Genomic DNA, 19,298 nt, shown 5'->3' with positions numbered 1-19,298 from the left:
GTTTTTTCATGATAGTTTTTTCTATGTTTTTAGAGGTTCTTATTTTTTATCTGTAAGCTGCCTTGAGCCCCATCAGGGGAAAAGGTGGAGTGTGTATAAATAAATAAATAAATAAATAAATAAATAAATAAATAAATTAGTGCTGGGTAGTGGTCAGAGTGCAGGACCAGGACCTGGGAGGACAAGAGTTCAAATCCCTGTTCAGCCATGAAGCTCACTGCATGGGCCTTGAGCCTCTCACAGTCTCTCAACCTACCTCGCAGGGTTGTACTGAGGATAAAATAAAGAAGGGAAGAATCAGATCCACCACTGTGAAACGTGGGGTATACGTGTAATAATAATCAGCAATATCACATCACACATTTCTTAATTATTATTTCTTAATTATTAAGATATTGTGGGGGGAGGGAGACACACAGAACAACAGGATTTCCTTTTTTCTTTTTGAAACCTAAACACAACACACCCAGACACACGAGCATTGAGGATTGGGGGTCTGATATATGAGTAAAGGTAAAGGGGCCCCTGACCATCAGGTCCAGTCGTGTCCGACTCTGGGGTTGCGGCGCTCATCTCGCTCTATAGGCCGAGGGAGCCGGCGTTTGTCCGCAGACAGCTTCCGGGTCATGTGGCCAGCATGACAAAGCTGCTTCTGGCGAACCAGAGCAGCGCACAGAAACACCGTTTACCTTCCCGCCGGAGCGGTCCCTATTTATCTACTTGCACTTTGATGTGCTTTCGAGCACTGCATGTGCTCCTGCTAGGTGGGCAGGAGCTGGGACCGAGCAACGGGAGCTCACCCTGTCGCAGGGATTTGAACCGCCGACCTTCTGATCGGCAAGCCCTAGACTCTGTGGTTTAACCCACAGCGCCACCTAGGTCCCTGAGTAGTAAACAGCAAAGGTTGCAAGAGTCAGATGGCAGCGAAGGAACAAGTTTAAGTGGAGGCTTTTACAAGCTCATGGAGAGCAAATATTGAGCTCAAAAGTCACAACCTTTCTGGCAGACGGGGGGTGGGGGAGAGGGCAAAGATCCAGCTGTACAGGCAGATTATTATTATTATTATTATTATTATTATTATTATTATTATTATATTCCTTGCCACAACAGGCAAAACGCAGGGAGCAGCATGTGTGAGGGGTTATTGGAGGTCAGCTACAATATGGTAAACTGGGGAGTGGGATAAGCTTAGTTGCTCTGCTGCCGCTGGCCAAAGAAAATGTGCAGAGAACAACTGATGGGAGGAGGGGCTGAGAAAAACAAAATAAGGAGAGAAACATACACGGGGCAGAGATTAAAGAGGGAGACAGTTCATTTATTCACACAAATGGGCAGGGGAAAGCAAGCGGCATATCCAACAAGCCTTCAGGGGCTAAAAGATGCTACATAATTTAAATTACCTTCTACACACCTGATATAGGGAACCCCCCCCCCCCTTGGGGCATTTCTTCTTCTCTCCTAGTCAAATGAACTATGGAAATAGGCTGGAAGGGGGGGAGTATTGTGATCATCTGTGAATTATCCCAGTTTGCCCCAACCAAAGTCTGCCTACAAGGGTGTGTGTGTGTGTGTGTGTGCGCTCTACCAATAGATGAAAACTGAGGCAAATCAACCAGACAACACACACCCCCAGACAAAGGAACAGCGTGTGTGATTATCCCACCCCCCCCAACACACACACTGTACGCTGCTTCTATAATCCACTACCACCACCCCCTCCCGACCCCAGGGAAAGCCTCCCACCCAAACACAAGCAGCTGCTCTAGTAGTAATAACCTGAGCGGAAAAAAGTGTGCTGCTCCATCAGTAAACTGCAGATGGTGCCACCATATTCACGGGCACTGCCACCTCCCAGGGGGGCACAGGGTACACACGCATGCACGTACCCACTGTTTGATCATTCATCCTTTGCCTATTTACATGATCGCACTAAGGAGCTGGGAAAAGATCTGGCCAGTACTTTCATATCTTTGTGTAACACCCCCACCTCCACCCCAAATGATGCCACCAATCACCTCTTTTGACATCGCCTCCCTTTCATGGCTCCTTCCCCTACTCCCAATTCTCACAAGCTCCTTTGCTAAGCCATAGCACCCGGCCCACGATTCCTTAGCTCTGCCCAACCCCATTCTCACCCTCTTTCCCTCATTTCCTTGTCCTCTCTGGTCCTCTTCCTCACTGTCTTGTCCCCCCAACTCATCCTCCCCTTAGGCCTAAGCTTCTTGCTCTACACTGCTTTTCCGAGCACAATTCAAAGTGTTGGTGCTGACCTTTAAAGCCCTAAACAGCCTCGGTCCTGTATACCTGAAGGAGCGTCTCCACCCCCCCCCATCGTTCTGCCCGGACACTGAGGTCCAGCTCCGAGGGCCTTCTGGTGGTTCCCTCACTGCGAGAAGCGAAGTTACAGGGAACCAGGCAGAGGACCTTCTCAGTAGTGGCGCCCGCCCTGTGGAACACCCTCCCATCAGATGTCAAAGAAATTAACAACTATCCGACTTTTAGAAGACATCTGAAGGCAGCCCTGTTTAGGGAAGCTTTTAATATCTGATGAATTATTGTATTTTAATGTATTGTTGGAAGCCACCCAGAGTGGCTGGGGAAACCCAGCCGTATGAGCATGGTATAAATAATAAATTATTATTATTATTATTATTATTATTATTATTATTATTATTATTATTATTATCCTTAACTGCACTTCCTCTAGGGCCCTCATCCATCGTTCCTTTGCCTCTTGGGCCCAGCTCCCCAGCCCCTAACCTGCCTTCCTGCCCAGGCTCCCTGACCCTGCAAACTATTTTCTCTGACAACAGAACACAGCCTTTATTGTTCCTGGGTCCTCTGAGATCAGCACCCTAAAACAAAGAGGGGCAGGCAGAAGGAGAGGGGGGGGGAGATGAGAGAACATTGTGCAGCAGCTACTGTACTGGGCTTGGACTTGGAGAAAACAGTGCCTCTTCACAAGGTGTCTTTTATAGCAGAGTAACATGTGCACTCACGTGCCCAGTGTTGTGATGTCATCAGGTTGTGTATTTCTGCTTCTACAAATATATTATGGCAGGAGCAGTTGAGCAAGGGATTCGGTTTTCAAGATTCATCCCCATCTGTATCAAGCAACTGACTGGAGTGCAAAGGCCACCTTTCTATTTGGCTATACTACTACTTATAATAATAATAAAATAAAAAAGTTTATTTATACCCCACCCTCCCCAGTCAAAACCGGGCTCTGGGCAGCTGACACCAGTAAAATTACAATAAAACGTAAAAGAAAGAAAAACGATGAATTAAAATACGGGTTAAAATACAGTTTAAATTTAAAAAGTAGCCCAAATCAAAACCATAAGGGAGGAAAACATAGGGGTCAGACTGAGTCCAGCCCAAAGGCCAGGCGGAACAGCTCCGTCTTGCAGGCCCTGAGGAAAGATGTCAAATCCCGCAGGACCTTGGTCTCCTGTGAGAGAGTGTTCCACCAAGTCGGGGCCAGTACTGAAAAGGCTGAGACCAATCTAGCCACCTTATGGCTCGGGATCTCCAAAATGTTGTTATTTGTGGACCTTAAGGTCCTCCGCAGGGCATACCAGGAGAGGCGGTCCCGTAGGTACAAGGGTCCTAAGCCACATAGGGCTTTAAAGGTCAGAACCAGCACCTTATGGATAATTGGCACAATGGGAGAGAGCGTGGCAGTGAGGGAGCTATGCTTTTTTTTGCTTTTTTGGAGCAAATGAAAGTTCCAGTTAAAGAGGTTTTACATTTGAAATACAGGCACTAAGGGGATGCAAATATAAGCATTGCATATGCATATATTTAAGCATCACTTGTATTAACAGCCTCCGAGTAGCAAGCCAGACACCTGGAACTCTTTTCCCTTGGACAACAAGATAGTAATGGCGACAGCCGCTGCCTCGCAGCCAAAGAAACCATAAAAGGCCTGCCGTTTATCATTCCTGGAGCCCAATTAAAAACAGAGAAAATGGCAGGTTTGGGGACCCTGGGTAATTACAACAAGCTATATTTTACCACAACAGACAACTCTGTTTGCCAGCAAGCGGCCCCTGAGGCGGTCGCCAGTTGTGCCACATCAGCTGGTTTGCCCCAGCCTGAAGGACGCCAGGAGCTGTGCCAGTAAGACTAGGCTGGGATTTCGGGCTGGGCAGGGAGTGCAGGGAAACAGATGGGATGGTGGGTTTAAAACATGCCACTTCCTTTCTCACCTCCACTGGAAGCTTTGCTGGCATTCGCCTTCAGCACAGGCTGAGTGGCAGGCGAATACAGTTGCCATCTGAGAAAGCAACTCACGGGCCTAAGGAAATCCCAAAGCTGCCCAGGGTGTTAAAATCCAGGTGCTGTATTGCTGTTGCTTTGGAAGGGGAAAACAGGAATTTATTTATTTTTAAGGAGAGAGGAAACAGCAGTGGGGTCTTACAGGCTGTTGAGTAGGTGTAGATCAGTGTTGGGAGACTGGACTCAGCTGGCTGGTCCACCCTCCGTGGGCCACCCAACATCACATGATAAATGAGAATGGGCAAGAACTCAAACCCAGGAAGAGCTCCCTACATTCTCCTATTAAAGCGCCAGGATCATCCTAGCTTTATCCTGCCACAACATCTGGCCTGCTACATACAGTATTTAGGGTCAAGATGCAGCCTTAGGAGGCAGAAACCGAGAGAAGAAGACCAGGGGGAGGAGGAAGAGCTGCTTAACACTTTCTTTCAATATGCCTGCTCAAAACTGCTCCCCACCCCACTCTATTTTCCCATTTATGCAGCAGATTATAGGAGCACCGCCTCATGAGATTGTTGGTGTGGAGTGTCAATTGCAGAAAGGATGTGTGATGGAACCCAAATTAAGCAAATTGCCAAGTCACAAATTTCAGCTTCCAGACACAGAACCCATGCTAATTTTATGCACAGTAAGCACTAAAAGGGAGACAATTCACAAACTGCAATTTGCTTGACAACTTCCCTCTGCACAAGTTGAACAACCAACAGTTCAGGCCTGAGTTTTCCAAAATCGCCTCTGGGTTCCAAATCACCAATTCTCCCCTGTCCTTAGATCTAAAATGACTTTCCTTCTCTCCATCAACGCAAGTCACTGACTGGGATTAACTGTTTCCTCAGCACGACATCACAGCAGGTCAACCAATAGCTAGGGAGGCTTGTGGGTGACTAGCAGCTGCAAGCTTTTAGTATTTGGTTCACTATTATAGCAAAGGGGCAAAGCAATACCGCCCCACCTCTGACCCGGAATGAAAAGCAACCATACCAACTCATCATCTTGCATAAAAGGGTATGTTCAGTTTAACCTAGATTTAACTTCCTGTTCTTCCTGTACATTCCTGTTCTTTTCCCCCCTCTGCCCTCAGGGGTAAGAGAGAGTAATTGTCCTCTGCCTCCTTTATTGCTTTTAAATATTTGAAAGCTGCTCTTAAGGTCCTCCCCTCAATTTTCGTTTCTCCTGGCTCAAGGTGTATACAAATTGTTCTCTAATCGGTTCCACATCCATCTCGGTGTTCTAAACCTCTCACTCTCCTTATGATTGCCCTCTTGAGTTTTATGGAAGATGGCTACCATACACTGTAAAAACTGCACTACACCTTGAACTGGATCAGGTACCCCAACGCATATACTTAAATAAATATATAGGTATGTATATTCAATGCTGCTGCTAATACAACCACAACATACGCAAAGGCACTCAAACCCAGTGGAAAGAGGAAAATGATGCAGCATTCCAAGGGAGGCTATGAACAATTACTAGTTACATGGATGTTAGAAGAAGACCGGAAACAAGTTATCTGTGGGCCTCCACACCAGTTGTTTTCCATCTGGGCTGTCTCGCCAGAGTGGTGCATGCTCTGGTTGTCTCTCGCTTGGACTACTGCAATGCGCTCTACGTGGGGCTACCTTTGAAGGTGACCTGGAAACTACAACTAATCCAGAATGCAGGAGCTAGACTGGTGACTGGGAGCGGCCGCCGAGACCACATAACATAATTGAAAGATCTACATTGGCTCCCAGTATGTTTCTGAACACAATTCAAACTCTTGGTGCTGACCTTTAAAGCCCTAAATGGCCTCGGTCCAGTATACCTGAAGGAGCGTCTCCACCCCCATTGTTCTGCCCGGACACTGAGGTCCAGTACCGAGGGCCTTCTGGTGGTTCCCTTGTTGCGAGAAGCCAAGTTGCAGGGAACCAGGCAGAGGGCCTTCTCGGTAGTGGCGCCCACCCTGTGGAACACCCTCCCATCAGATGTCAAAGAGAAAAACAATTACCAGATTTTTAGAAGACATCTGAAGGCAGCCCTTTTTAGGGAGGCTTTTAATGTTTAATACTGTAGATTTATTTTATTTTTTTGTTGGAAGCCGCCCAGAGTGGCTGGGGAAACCCAGCCAGATGGGTGGGGTATAAATAAATTATTATTATTATTATTATTATTATTATTATTATTATTATTATTATTATCGTTGTTGTTGTTGTTGTTGTTGTTGTTGTTGTTGTTATCTTTCAGTTGTGCAGCCAATCATTCCAGGTTGACCCCCATCTCCACACTATCACACCTGAGCTTTCTACCCCATCAACTTTTTCCTGCCAGCTATCAGGGAGTTCTCCTCTGTTACTCAAATATTAATACAGGGTGACACCTAAGAATGAAATGGCAGAATCCTGAGATCATACAGCAGACTGTATCATTTTTTAAAAAAATGATCCCTTATATAGAAAACTTCCTACAAGTTAAAACAAAAAAGCAAAAGTGACGCAGTGTGTTCTGCCATCTCATTCCGCCATGTGGATAGAACACCCTATTCCCTCTCCTATGTTTGGGGCCAGCTGTGCCATTTACCAGGCCACTGGGTCACTCATTTTACCAGTTTCAGGAAGGACCCAGGAAAAGAAGCAGCACTAGGCTGTCATGAAGTAGGCAGTAGTGTAAGGTAAAGGTAAAGGTAAAGGGACCCCTGACCATTAGGTCCAGTCGTGACTGACTCTGGGGTTGCGGCGCTCATCTCACGTTATTGGCCAAGGGAGCCGGCGTACAGCTTCCAGGTCATGTGGCCAGCATGACAAAGCCGCTTCTGGTGAACCAGAGCAGCACACGGAAACGCCGTTTACCTTCCCGCTGTAGTGGTACCTATTTATCAACTTGCACTTTGACGTGCTTTTGAACTGCTAGGTTGGCAGGAGCTGGGACCAAGCAATGGGAGCTCACCCTGTCGCGGGGATTCGAACCGCCGACCTTCTGATCGGCAAGCCCTAGGCTCAGTGGTTTAAACCACAGCGCCACCTGCGTCCAAAGGCAGTAGCGTACAAAAGCATAAGGTTTTAACAACAGTCAACCTGTTGCTGCACCACTAGTCTCAGGACCACCATGAAACACTGAAATTGGCATGCAACAAGTACAGTTGTTTTAGATGCGGTTTACTCAACTTACGAATTTAATCTGTTCCGAATGCACATTCGTAGGTCGAAAAGTTTGTAAGTCGAAAAAAGTGGTTTCCCATAGGAATGCATTGGAAACGGAAAAATTCGCAAGTCAAGTAAACAGCATCTAAAATTCGTAAGTTGAGAAAACCCCATCTAAACTGCAACGGTTTTCCTTTCGGATGTCGAAAAAAAGTAAGCGTGCAGCCATTTTTTTAAATTGGTAACTCGAAATTTCGTAAGTCAAGTACAGTACTTCGTAAGTCGAGGGACCACTGTATCTGTGTAGGGGGGGGGAGCATGCAGTGTAGGCCGTTCCATGAGAACTACCTAACACATGGTAAATTTGAGCTTATCCTGGCTCATGTACATGTCATGTATTTGAATAGATTTTGTGTGCGGTTTTCGTTTAGGAACTTCAGTGTACTTGCTGACTATCTAGCAACCTGAAAATGCACACACACACACACACACACACACACACACACACACACACCAGTCATTTCCTCCTGGTGAGACTAATGTATGGACTTAGAGGGGTGGCCCCAACCTCCAGCCCAGAGTTCTCTCTCTCTCTTTTTTAATATATACTAAATAAATAAAATATACATAATTCAACTTATACATTGTTTGATTTTCTTCTTTTCCTCCTCCCCTTCCTCCCCCCAAGTGCTCTTAGATATAAAGTATTATAGAAAGAACATAAATTATATACAGTACAAGAGCAAAGGGGAAAAAACAAAAAGGAACAAAAGGAAAAAAACAATTAGGTTATACAATAACACAAATAAGCAAACCTTGGACTTCCTGTTAATTCCTCATGTAAAACCTTGTTTTCCATATTTGAATGTAAATACACTTAGTATCCTTTTCTAAAATCATTACTAAAGTACATTCTTCCTTTATTTACATCCTAAGCATTATGTCTCAATTTGCGTTTGTTTTCAGCCCAGAGTTCTCAAAAGAACACAAAGTGAGTTGAATTTTAAGCTTAACAAAATAAACTACTGACTTCCATACTGCCACCCACAAAAGGAATGTCCTTGTTAACTTATGTTTCAGTTTATGTTATCATTTTCTTACATTATCTGCTTTGTCAATACTCAGTTGAAAACCTCAATAAACAAGTGTTTTAAAAAGAGAGAGAACAAATTAAGTTATCCACAGCTCATTCAACGTTGCCCAATAAACATCCTGATAGTGAAACTGAGGCAGGGTTTAGCAGGTGTGTATGATTTGCCATGCGTCACATAATGAATGAGGGGCAAAGCCAGAATTAGAATCCAGAAGTACCAGTACGCCTGTTTCACATTCCTCTATGCCCTTAAGCAGAAGCAGAATCCAAGAAATCTTTCTTATTATGATTTCCTTATTTACAATAGCAATAATTTCTGCAAGGTGCTTTTCAACCCTTATCTCACCGATAGCACAACTGTCCTGACAGATGACATTTGAATTTAATACCAGAGCCTGATACCAGAGCCTTGTGAGCTTGCCAAATACCCTGAGAACTTGCCAGAAATGTTTTAGCAAATAAAATAAGTAATTTGTAGTTTCTGGAACAGTGGTAAGTATCTGCAATACAATATTCCCCCACCCTTTTCTTTTCTTCTGATAAAGTTCTCTTGGAAGAACAGTTATAATATTTAGATAGCCAAAACAAGAATTGCTAACTGCTCTCATTGCACAGATATGAAACACTGAGGCTCAAACAGAGAGCAACTTAAACCAAGACTATGCACAATGTTCACAGGTGAAAAGGGTAGCTTCTTCCACAGTACTATAATCAGACATTGGCATGCATAGGGATGGCCAGACCACAAAGAGATTCCAAAAGATGCTTTGGGACAATATCCATTCTCTAGAACAAGGTGACTGAAAGCTGATTTTTGGTCTGACCTCAGAAGTTTCATCTGGCAAATGGGTGCTTGGATGACAGAATCCTCCCTCAAATATAAATACATACATAACTGTGCATCCCTAATCAGCATGTCAGAGAAAGAAGGGTTCCTGCCTAGCTTCTTAGCCAACATGCTGCTTCTCTATGCGCAGGTCATTTTGTGTTCATGCATAATAGAGCATGACCTCCCTATTTCCCCCTCGACCCTGAAGTGGTACAGTTGCAAGACAAGTGTGCATTTCAAGTGTGAACCAGACGCAAGGGAAGAGTTTGCAGTGTGCAGTCTAAAAGGCACATGATCCCCGTGACATCTAAGACAACACTGGAAGTCATGTGCAATCCATAATTTTGTGCAAGCATTGCTCTCTTTCCCATCCCCCTCATACAGCCTCAAGGCTGCAGTGTGCTAACTGAAGAACTGCACCCCAGTTGTCACCTGTAGCACAGCAGTTCACTTCAACACACTGCAGCTGCCTGGGACCACAAAGCGTTTCAGTCTAGCCCTGGAAATTCACACCTCGTTCTTAAAAGGTGAATGAAAATCATGCCCTGCTGGAATGGTTAACAGGCACCTGCATATCAGATAACTAGGAAGCCACATGCATCTTGTATGGGAAACACACCTCTTCACAGACCATCCGCAAATGCCCAAGTTTATTAAAACAAGAAGCAGTCACAAACAGGATTAGATCCAGGTTTGGAAAGGGGTTCCATTAAGTCCAGAAACAAAAGCCTAAAATCATCCAGCCACTTTTCTATGTGGATTCAAATAAATCAAAGTCCTGATCAAGTTACCACGCAGCTTTCTGATTGATGGGAGAAGAGTCCAATATAAATTCTTCCCCGTGCATCTTTTTGTTTGTAGATGATAGATGATAGATAGATGGATGGATGGATGGATGGATAGATAGATAGATAGATAGATAGATAGATAGATAGATAGATAGATAGATATTCTGACATCAGCTCCTGGATTTCCCTTATGGCTGCCGCTCAGGTGCAAAAGGGGCGGAGAGAGACAGCTGGTCAAAACAACAGAAAAATGAAAAGGCACACCCACATTTGAAAGACACACAAGACTTCAAAAAGAACACACTTGGGGTGGGGTTGGAGAAAAAGGAAGATCCACTAAAGTCACTGGGACTTGCTTTCTGGGATTGCGCAATTTGGAACAGGATGTCAGCTTCAGGGCTCCACTTACTATTTTTTTAAATTATCCCCACTTTCAGAACTGGAGAATTGAGGCCGATGCTCTGATACGAGTTGCAAAAAAAATTGAACCCGATGCCTCACAGCTCTCTGTCGGGATCAGGGGGCATTCCAGTTAGCAGCTTCCTGATAGCAAACCCAAGTCAACTCTCAAAGATGAGGGAAAAGTTAGGCTCTTCCTAACTTATTAGACGAGAATCCAGCGGAAACACCTGTCTTGCTTGCCTAACTGCTCTCTTTCCAGTCTGCTTGCCCTTCTGCATGCTCCCTTCCTGCATCTTGGTGCCAAGCTCCCCTTTGGCTCAGATCCTAGGCTTCCACCTGATCCCTGACCTCAGAATGACCCACCTAGAGACCTGCTCCAGGGCACCATCTAACTCCATACCAAATCTTGCCAGGGATTGCATTTCTGCAGCTGACTACAGCTCAGTGCTGACACCAACACTCTAGCAACGCTGTTCCTTCTCAGTAGGGCTGACAGTCTGAATGGAGAAGACGAGGCATTGAAGGATAGGGACTGGAAGCAAGCAGGGAAGGTGAGAGGGAAGAAGTTAAAGCAGCAGTGAAAAAGCAGGCAAGGTGATGCTCTGAGGGTTCTAGTAGGCAGGCTTTGCTGGTGAAGCGGAAGGGGGGCCCCGGAGGATAGGGTAGAGGGCCGAGGAGTACGAATGGGGAAGCTGTTTCAGGTGAAAGGAGACAGGAGAGGAAGGTGATGAAAAAGAAGGTGCAAAATTCCAAGCATCTGAAAATGTTGAGACTGGCACCTCAGAGTTCAGATCTAGTCTCCATCCCTATCTATGGCAGGCCCCTTAACACTGGATACTAGAAGTTTGTTTTCCAATACTTAGGAATTTGATATATTTTACTGAGCTAGTGCCAAGTGAAAAGGCGTATAGAGAGAGAGATACATGGGGAAGGAAGACACTGCATCTTGCAAAGCTGTCAGGAAGATGATCAAAATTAAAACAGGGGTGGCGGAACCTGTGGCACTCCAGACACTGCCGATCTACCATCATCCCTGAGCACTGGGCCATGTTGGCTGGGGCTGATGGGAGCCCACAACACCTGTAGGGCCACAGTTTGCCCACTGTTGCCCTAAAAGCATGTGAATATTACTCCCTCTCCTATAAGCATTTGGTTGGGCACTGTAAAAAAACTTGATACCGGACAAGATACTGGTGTGATCCAGCAGAGCTTTCTTAAACTGAAACTGATGTCCCTCTAAAATTGATGTAAACTGCTTAGAGATCTTGCATATTAAGTAGAATAAAAGTACAATTAAATAAATAATAGAATAGTTTTAAGAACGAGAGACTGCTCAGAACTGGGTCACTTGGTTCAACAGCCCAAGCGAGAGCGATCCAAGTGGCCTGACCTGCAGGTTTACGTTAATGCACTCTCACCTTCTCCAAACAACACCCATTTTTTGCAAATGAGCTGTCCTGACTTGGCTCTCCTGGGAACACAGCCCGCACTGACTCACCCTCTTGTAGATCCCAGGGCTCAAAAAAATGCAGACCAAATAATAATAATAATAATACTTCCAACCCGCCCTACGCCTGCCTCAGTCCCCATGTCCCTTTTCTCTTCCTGGCCCCGAGGTCATTCTCCATGTGCATTTTGTCTGCTCGGCAGTTTGCTTCCTATTGTCAACCGACCCGGCGGCCCTCGGAAAGGGACGGCGGATGCGCTGCAAGCCAAGCACGCAGATTAAAACTTTTTTTTTTTTGCACGGGCAGCCTCTTGTTCATTCATTCGCATGAAAGGCAGAAGCTCCGGACAACAGGAAACAAAAGATTTGCAGAGGATGTAGAGACACAGTGCAAAGTGCAGAGGATTTCTGTGCCCCATCCTTCCACACCACCCTTTAAATTCGTAGTTAGGTTTTTAGTGCTCATCTATAGCACACATGCGGATGGTGGCAGCCGTTGCTGTTACTGACTTATACAGAAGCATCAGTATATCTGACTGCTTTCCAGAATATCCTAAGTGAAAGGGGCATATCTCTGCTCCGTTTTGATTTTGGACAATGGAGAAGAAGCAAGAGGAAAGGAGAGCCAAAGAAGAAGCAACAGCAATAATGATTTTTAAAATGTTTGTCTAATGTGGGCACATACCACAAAGCACTCCTGAAAGGGTACAACCACATGCTAGGAGGGGTAAGCAATATACCCTTTCCTTAGTGACCAGCCAGCAGGTTCAACCAATAGTAAGTTACTAAGACATGCACCCATGACAAATACATGCTCCTAATGCACTAAACCTTACACACATAGTTATGTATGATACAGGGACATGCAAAAAACAACACCACCACATGAAGCAGGCCACAGTTGTTACAGCTCCCCACAAGATGTATCCCAGCCCCAAGTAAGTACAGGCACCAATCATTTTACATGCGTCCAATTCATGCACATTCATGCACACTGCCTCCTCCCAGAAGTGGCCCCAAAAAGGGTGGAAGGGATTGGGTGGGGGTGAGGCAGAATGGGGCAGAACAGGGTAGGCTTATGTGCGCTCTGCACGTGGGGGTCCTCGGCACCACTTGTATAGGAAAGTGATCAGCATAACAAAAATTTCTACTAGCACCTGCCTTGCTGCTCGAGGCAATCTTCTCACTCAAGCAATTCCTAAGTAAGACTAAAATGTTTGTGCCAGTGGTATACTGGAGGGGACTGAGAACTGTGGCATGAGGACTTTTTTTTTTCAGAGAAGAAGTGCGTTCAGTACTGGTATTAAACGTCACACTGCTTCAGAGTGTGGTCAGGTTCTGTGTATTCATGGCTCGAGTTTCCGCATCCATCTCACAGTGACTCCGGAGAACTTTTGCTAACAAATCTTTACTGAGGTAAAATATGGGAAGGGTGGGTTGTTGTTGTTGTTGTTGTTGCTGTTGTTGTTGTCGTTGTTTTACAGTGGATGTGTATGTAATGTTGCCTGGCATGAATCCCACCACAGACAAATTCAAAAGCTATACAAACCATTTTCACATGAACAACAAACAAACATCAGCAAACTTTTTAACCCGCTTCAATCTGAAAAAGGAAGAACACAGGCTTCTTGTAATAAAAGACTATATGCCCTCCTATTTCAGCTCACATAAAAAAATAGCAGAGTGAGGACCCTTCCCAGAATGCCCCTGTCTACCAAAGAATCAATGATCACTTTCTCTCTAAAAGGCAGAACCGGAGAGGATGCTGGGATAATCCTCCCATGACCTCACACAACATGAGACAGAATTGGCCTTGGTTGCCCTGAGGGATGACCTCCTTTGAGAGAGGATGGGGGGGGGAGAACGACCCTGTTGCTCTTGTTTGATCTTTCGGCAGCTTTCAATACCATTGACCCCAGTATGCTCCTGGTCATCCCCATGAACTGTGAACTCATAGCACTGTGTTACAGTGGTTCTCCTCCTACCTACAAGGCCAGGTTCAGAGGATAGCTTTGGGGGACTTTATGTCTGCCCCCTGGCAGCTGTGCTATGATATGAGTTATCACAGGGTATATATCATATCAACCCCAATGTCATTTGATATCTGTATGAAGCCACTGGGAGAAGTCATTACAAAAACTAGGGCACGGTGTCATCAGTATGCGGATGACACCCAGTTCTACTTCTCGGTTTCATCTGAATCAGGAGAGGATGTGATTGTCCTTATTTATATATTTTGCATAGTATAAATCACTTCAAGACATTTAAAACAAATATTAAGCAGTTTAAAAGGCTTTTAAATAAATACACGATCCTCCCAGTGGGGGGGGGGGGAAGTGGAGAATGTATTTTGGGGGAGGGATCGTTGAATAATACAAAAGCATGTACTTTGTCAACACCAGTTATGAGGATAAAGTGATGGTATAGATCAGGCATCCCCAAACTGCGTCCCTCCAGGTGCTTTGGCCTACAACTCCCATGATCCCTAGCTAACAGGACCAGTGGTCGGGGAAGATGGGAATTGTAGTCCAAAACATCTAGAGGGCCGAAGTTTGGGGATGCCTGGTATAGATAGACAATTGATTGTAATCCTGGACAGCAGCTGCCTGTCTGAGCAGATGGATCAATGATCTAGCATGGTATACTACTGTTTCCTGTGTTCCTACCCTAGTAGATAAACCACGTGTGAACAGTACAGGAGTCACCAATGTGGTGCCTAGAGGCACAATGGTGCCCCTGAAGTTTTCCCCTAGTGCCCACAAAGCCTCGGAGGTCCCTGCTTGCACACTTGGGTGTTCCTTTTGTCATGAGCAAAACATGAACAGTATATGGCACTGAAGGAGGAAGTTAGAAGAGTGACACTCTTTCCCACTTCCTCTTTTACCTCTACCTGCTTTTCAATACTCAAACTAATTCTATGAGATCCAACTTTTGGTCAGATCCCTTTGAAAAATTAAATATGTGTGTGCATGCTTCTTCTTGTTCCGTCTCATAGCTTTGGGGGGGGGGGAGCTGATGAAGCGAGGGGAGGTAGAAGTTACCAGAGGGGTGGCACTCACAGGCAGTCCATTACAGCTCCTAACATGCTCATGGGCCTAAAAAGCTTGTTGGCGCCTGCTTGTAGTATGTCCTCCCAAACAGCACCTTCAAAAATGTCTAACACTGTTTGCCTTTGTTTAAATGACTGTTTGGTGATATAGGTAAAGGTAAAGGGACCCCTGACCATTAGGTCCAGTCGTGACCGACTCTGGGGTTGCGGCGATCATCTTGTATTATTGGCCGCGGGTGCCGGCATACAGCTTCCAGGTCATGTGGCCAGCATGACTAAGCCGCTTCTGGCAAACCAGAGCAGTGCATGGAAACGCCGTTTACCTTCCCGCTTGGAGCAGTACCTATTTATCTACTTGCACTTTGACATGCTTTCAAACTGCTAGGTTGGCAGGAGCTGGGACCAAACAATGGGAGCTCACCCCATCACAGGGATTCGAACCGCCGACCTTCCGATCAGCAAGCCCTAGGCTCTGTGGTTTAATCTACAGCGCCACCTGCGCCCCTGCGTTTGGTGATAGTTACCCCAAAATTTTATTCTTCCTCTCCGTAACAGAAAAAGCACCAATCCAGCACTGTTTAATATATAAACTCAATCCAGCCTGGTAAAAGGTCAGTTACATATGGGTAAACTCTCAGGTTTCCTGCCACCGCCCAAGAACAAGGATAAGTGAAGTTCCTCGTACGTAAAGAAGCCAAGCTTTATTCCAGAAGACTGACAGGGCAAACTCAGCAACCACTAAAGAGCAGGAATTACGGTAATCCAGACTCTCAGGTGCTAGAGATATGACAAGGATCAAGCCAATTTAGGATAAAAGCTTAAAAGTTCCCTAACTGAAGTTAAGGGAGAAGGCCAGTGGTCAGGATTCAATCAGCAAGCAGGATGGCAACTTGGGTGTACCAAGAGACCGTAGTTAATGCAAGCTGAGATTATTAGCCAATTTCAAACCATGATTTCACTATCTGGTTTGTTGGCCACAAGCCACAGATAGCTGGCTTGAACCAATTCAGACATACAAATAAACCACACTTAAGCAAAACAAACCATGGCTTAGCATTACATGTAAGCCAGGCCAATTTATAAGAAATATTAGCCCATCCACCTACATTTTGCCTCTCTCTTTTCATCTCTTTTCTCTGTTGCATCCTTTGCATTTAGACTGTCAGTCTGCTGGTGCAGTGACCTGTCCTCTATAAAGGGTCATGTATATAGATGGTGCTATATAACAGAGAATCAATCAACAGCCACTGCCCTTAATATATAGAGAGCTCACATGTTCTATAATGGTCAATGCACACACTTTAGAAGCATGGTTTAAAATAAATCAATCATTCTAGCCTTCCTTAGTTATGTCCCAAGCTTTCCTTGCAAGACTGGCCTACCCCTTTTTAAACTCCCTCTCCCTACGGCATCTGATATCATCAACTTTGTAAACTGATTTAGGGTGTCTGTTTTTTATTTTAAAAAAACCACTACAAAACACACACATGCAAATAACAGTGTATGTAGAAAAGTCACTAGCCTATAAAATGTTTTACTAAACCTTATGTATAACATATGCAAGTATCTTTGTGGCCTAAGGGGAGACTGGGAAAAAGAGAATCAACCACTGTAAAAATTTCTCTGGAAGGAAGCTAAACCTGCTGCACAAAGGTGACCAGGTAAGAGATTATTTACAACACTTAGTGGAATTCAGTATTCTAAGAATCACAGTTTTCATATAAACAGAAAAAGCAAGCATGCTGATCTTATAAGGTTATTGGGGGGTGGGAAGGGGGAATAATTAATTCAGTGATCATCCCCCATATTATCTGAAAACTTAAATCATGGAAGCAGAATACATTATACAACGCAACCCTTAGGACCACCCTTCCCTCTCAGTCATGTAGGGTTTAATATATTTCCAATAGCTCCTCCTTTGATTCTTCCACCATATGCCATATTTTTAACACAGTGAGGTGTGTGTGTGTGTGTGTGTGTGTGTGTGTGTGTGTAATATGCCCTATCAGAACAGAAGTCTTTTCCCCTAATGATTTGTAAGAGTTCTAGACAGAGTCCTTTTCAGAAACCTTTGGACAGGCCAATGTTAAAAGCTCTTAATTAGGAACAATATTTTTATCTGCTTTTTATCATTTGCTTTTATTAGGTTCTAGAACAGGCACCCCCCAAACTCGGCCCTCCAGATGTTTTGGGGCTACAACTCCCATAATCCCTAGCCAACAGGACCAGTGGTCAGGGGTGATGGGAACTGTAGTCCCAAAACATATAGAGGGCCGAGTTTGGGGATGCCTGTTCTAAAAGCACATTTCTAAAACTGCAGTATCTCCCAAGGAAAAGGAGAGAGGCATAAACACCTGGAATGAGTGTTGGCTCCAGGTTTTGTTCACACTGCACATAGTCATAGCTGTCAAGTTTTCCCTTTTCTCCCGAGGAAGCCTATTCAGCATAAGGGAATTTCCCTTTAAAAAGGGGAGAACTTGACAGCTATGCACATAGTTAAAATATGGAATTCACTCCCACAAGATGTAGTGATGGACCTGATGGTCACCGTGTTGGACAAATTTAAAACAGAAATTAGCACATTCTTGGAGGACAAGTCTACCACCAATGGTTGCTAGCCATGATGGGCTATGTTCTACCTCCACTGTCAGAGGCAGCAGCAAATCTCTGAACCCAAGAGAGAAGAGTGCTGTTGCACTTGGGTCCTGTTCACAGGCTTCCCATAGGCATCTGGCATCTGGCTGTGAGAACAGGATGCTGAACTAGATCCAGCAGTGCACTTCTAGTGTTCTTATGATGCCCCAGCTCACCCCCAAGTATTACTGGGGTTGCCCTTTCATTTGCCCTGTCAGCTTGTGTCTAAAAGGAGAGGGAAAGGTGAACGGAGGTTACTCCACCTTCTCCTTGCTGCTGTCACTATTGACCTGCTTGGAGAGAGCAGGTGAACAGACAGTGATGGCAAAGAGGAGCAGCAGGGGTTGGCAGGGAGCGCTTGGGGTTGGCAGTGGGCTCTCTGCTAGGGGACAGGCCTTGGCAGATGCCCAATGATGCTGACTTCTGACACTGGCCCTGCTTTGGACGTACGTCTCCAACAGCTGCGAACTTCTGAGTGTGTTGGCAGAAAGGCAGCATGTGGAGATATGCACTATTTTAAAGACATTATTTCAAGCGAAAAGACTCCACTTAATGATACACTTACAACTCTAGCCCTTAATTGGGAGGGAGGAAAAACATATATTTTCTAACGTGCAGTTGGTGGAGTATGGAGCTTGTGGAGGTAAGGCACACAATTATATGCAGGGGGGAAACAAAGACTCCAGCTTCCTGAGAATCTCAGCTTTCGTTAAAAACAAAGAAACATCAAGCGACCCTCTTGGCTGTGAACATATGCAACGACTAGTGAATTCTTAGAAGCCTGAGGAGAAGGTGAAGAATGATTCTCAGTGGTTGGGACTCGTGCATCTGTGCACTGCCCCTTCCAGCAATAACTGGAATAAATTTATGCAAAATATTTCAAACACCCTGCTGAACAAACTATATGCACACTTGTGGAAACTTTCTCAATGCATGCAACTTTCACAGGTTGCAGAACTCAGCTTTATCTTGCATCATAAAGAAGATTGCCTGAGCACAGGACTTTAATGCTATCGTTCTTTTAAAATGCAGTGTACACCTAGGCTAGGACATAGGCTCCAATCCCCATTCAGCTATGAAACTCAAGAAGCTATTGTGAGCCAGTCACTACCTCTCACTCAAACATCTCTTGCAAAGAGACTGTGACTATTCCTTCCAAGCACCCCCATATAAGCTGCCCCACAAGAATAATAGGATACAAAGAATAACAGAAAGAATACTGTAATAGGATACAAATGCACACACAAAAATGAAAGATTCTGGGCAGGCTGCAACTCAGTATTTGAGGAAAGATTTGATGCCAAAGTTCCCAGGTTTAAGTCCAACTTTCTAACCCTACAGGCTCACAAAGCCACTTAAAGATCTAGTAACTGACAAGCAGAATGAAATCCTTATCTAATTGAGGAACAACCCAAGAAGGTAACTTGTCATTAGGGTGTTGCTATGTAAAGTATTCCCATGTTACATAGCATGGAAACGGATGCTGTGAGCAAGCTCTCCCCAAGGGCAGGCAAGACGGTGAGACTATGATTAATTCTTTTCATGGTATCTGCCCTCTTGAAATCCATGCTGGCTAGCAGCCTGCTCACCCACAACGGTGTCCTGATCCTGCCATTTAGGGATCCACTTTGGATGGGTGTTCAAACACATTTGCCA

The 19,298-nt window shown here is 45.0% G+C and overlaps 1 protein-coding gene across 2 annotated transcripts in view; it reads right to left on the bottom strand.

Annotated features, from left to right (window-relative positions):
• ARHGAP23 (Rho GTPase activating protein 23) overlaps nt 1–19,298 on the bottom strand; it is a 152,437-nt gene that overhangs the window by 80,583 nt on the left and 52,556 nt on the right. The gene's annotated exons all lie outside the window — the stretch shown is intronic.

The sequence above is a fragment of the Zootoca vivipara genome, chromosome 13, assembly GCF_963506605.1.
Source record: "Zootoca vivipara chromosome 13, rZooViv1.1, whole genome shotgun sequence".
Classification (NCBI taxonomy): domain Eukaryota; kingdom Metazoa; phylum Chordata; class Lepidosauria; order Squamata; family Lacertidae; genus Zootoca; species Zootoca vivipara.
Note: the sequence above shows the minus strand (reverse complement) of the source record. Positions and strands in the feature narration are given on the sequence as shown.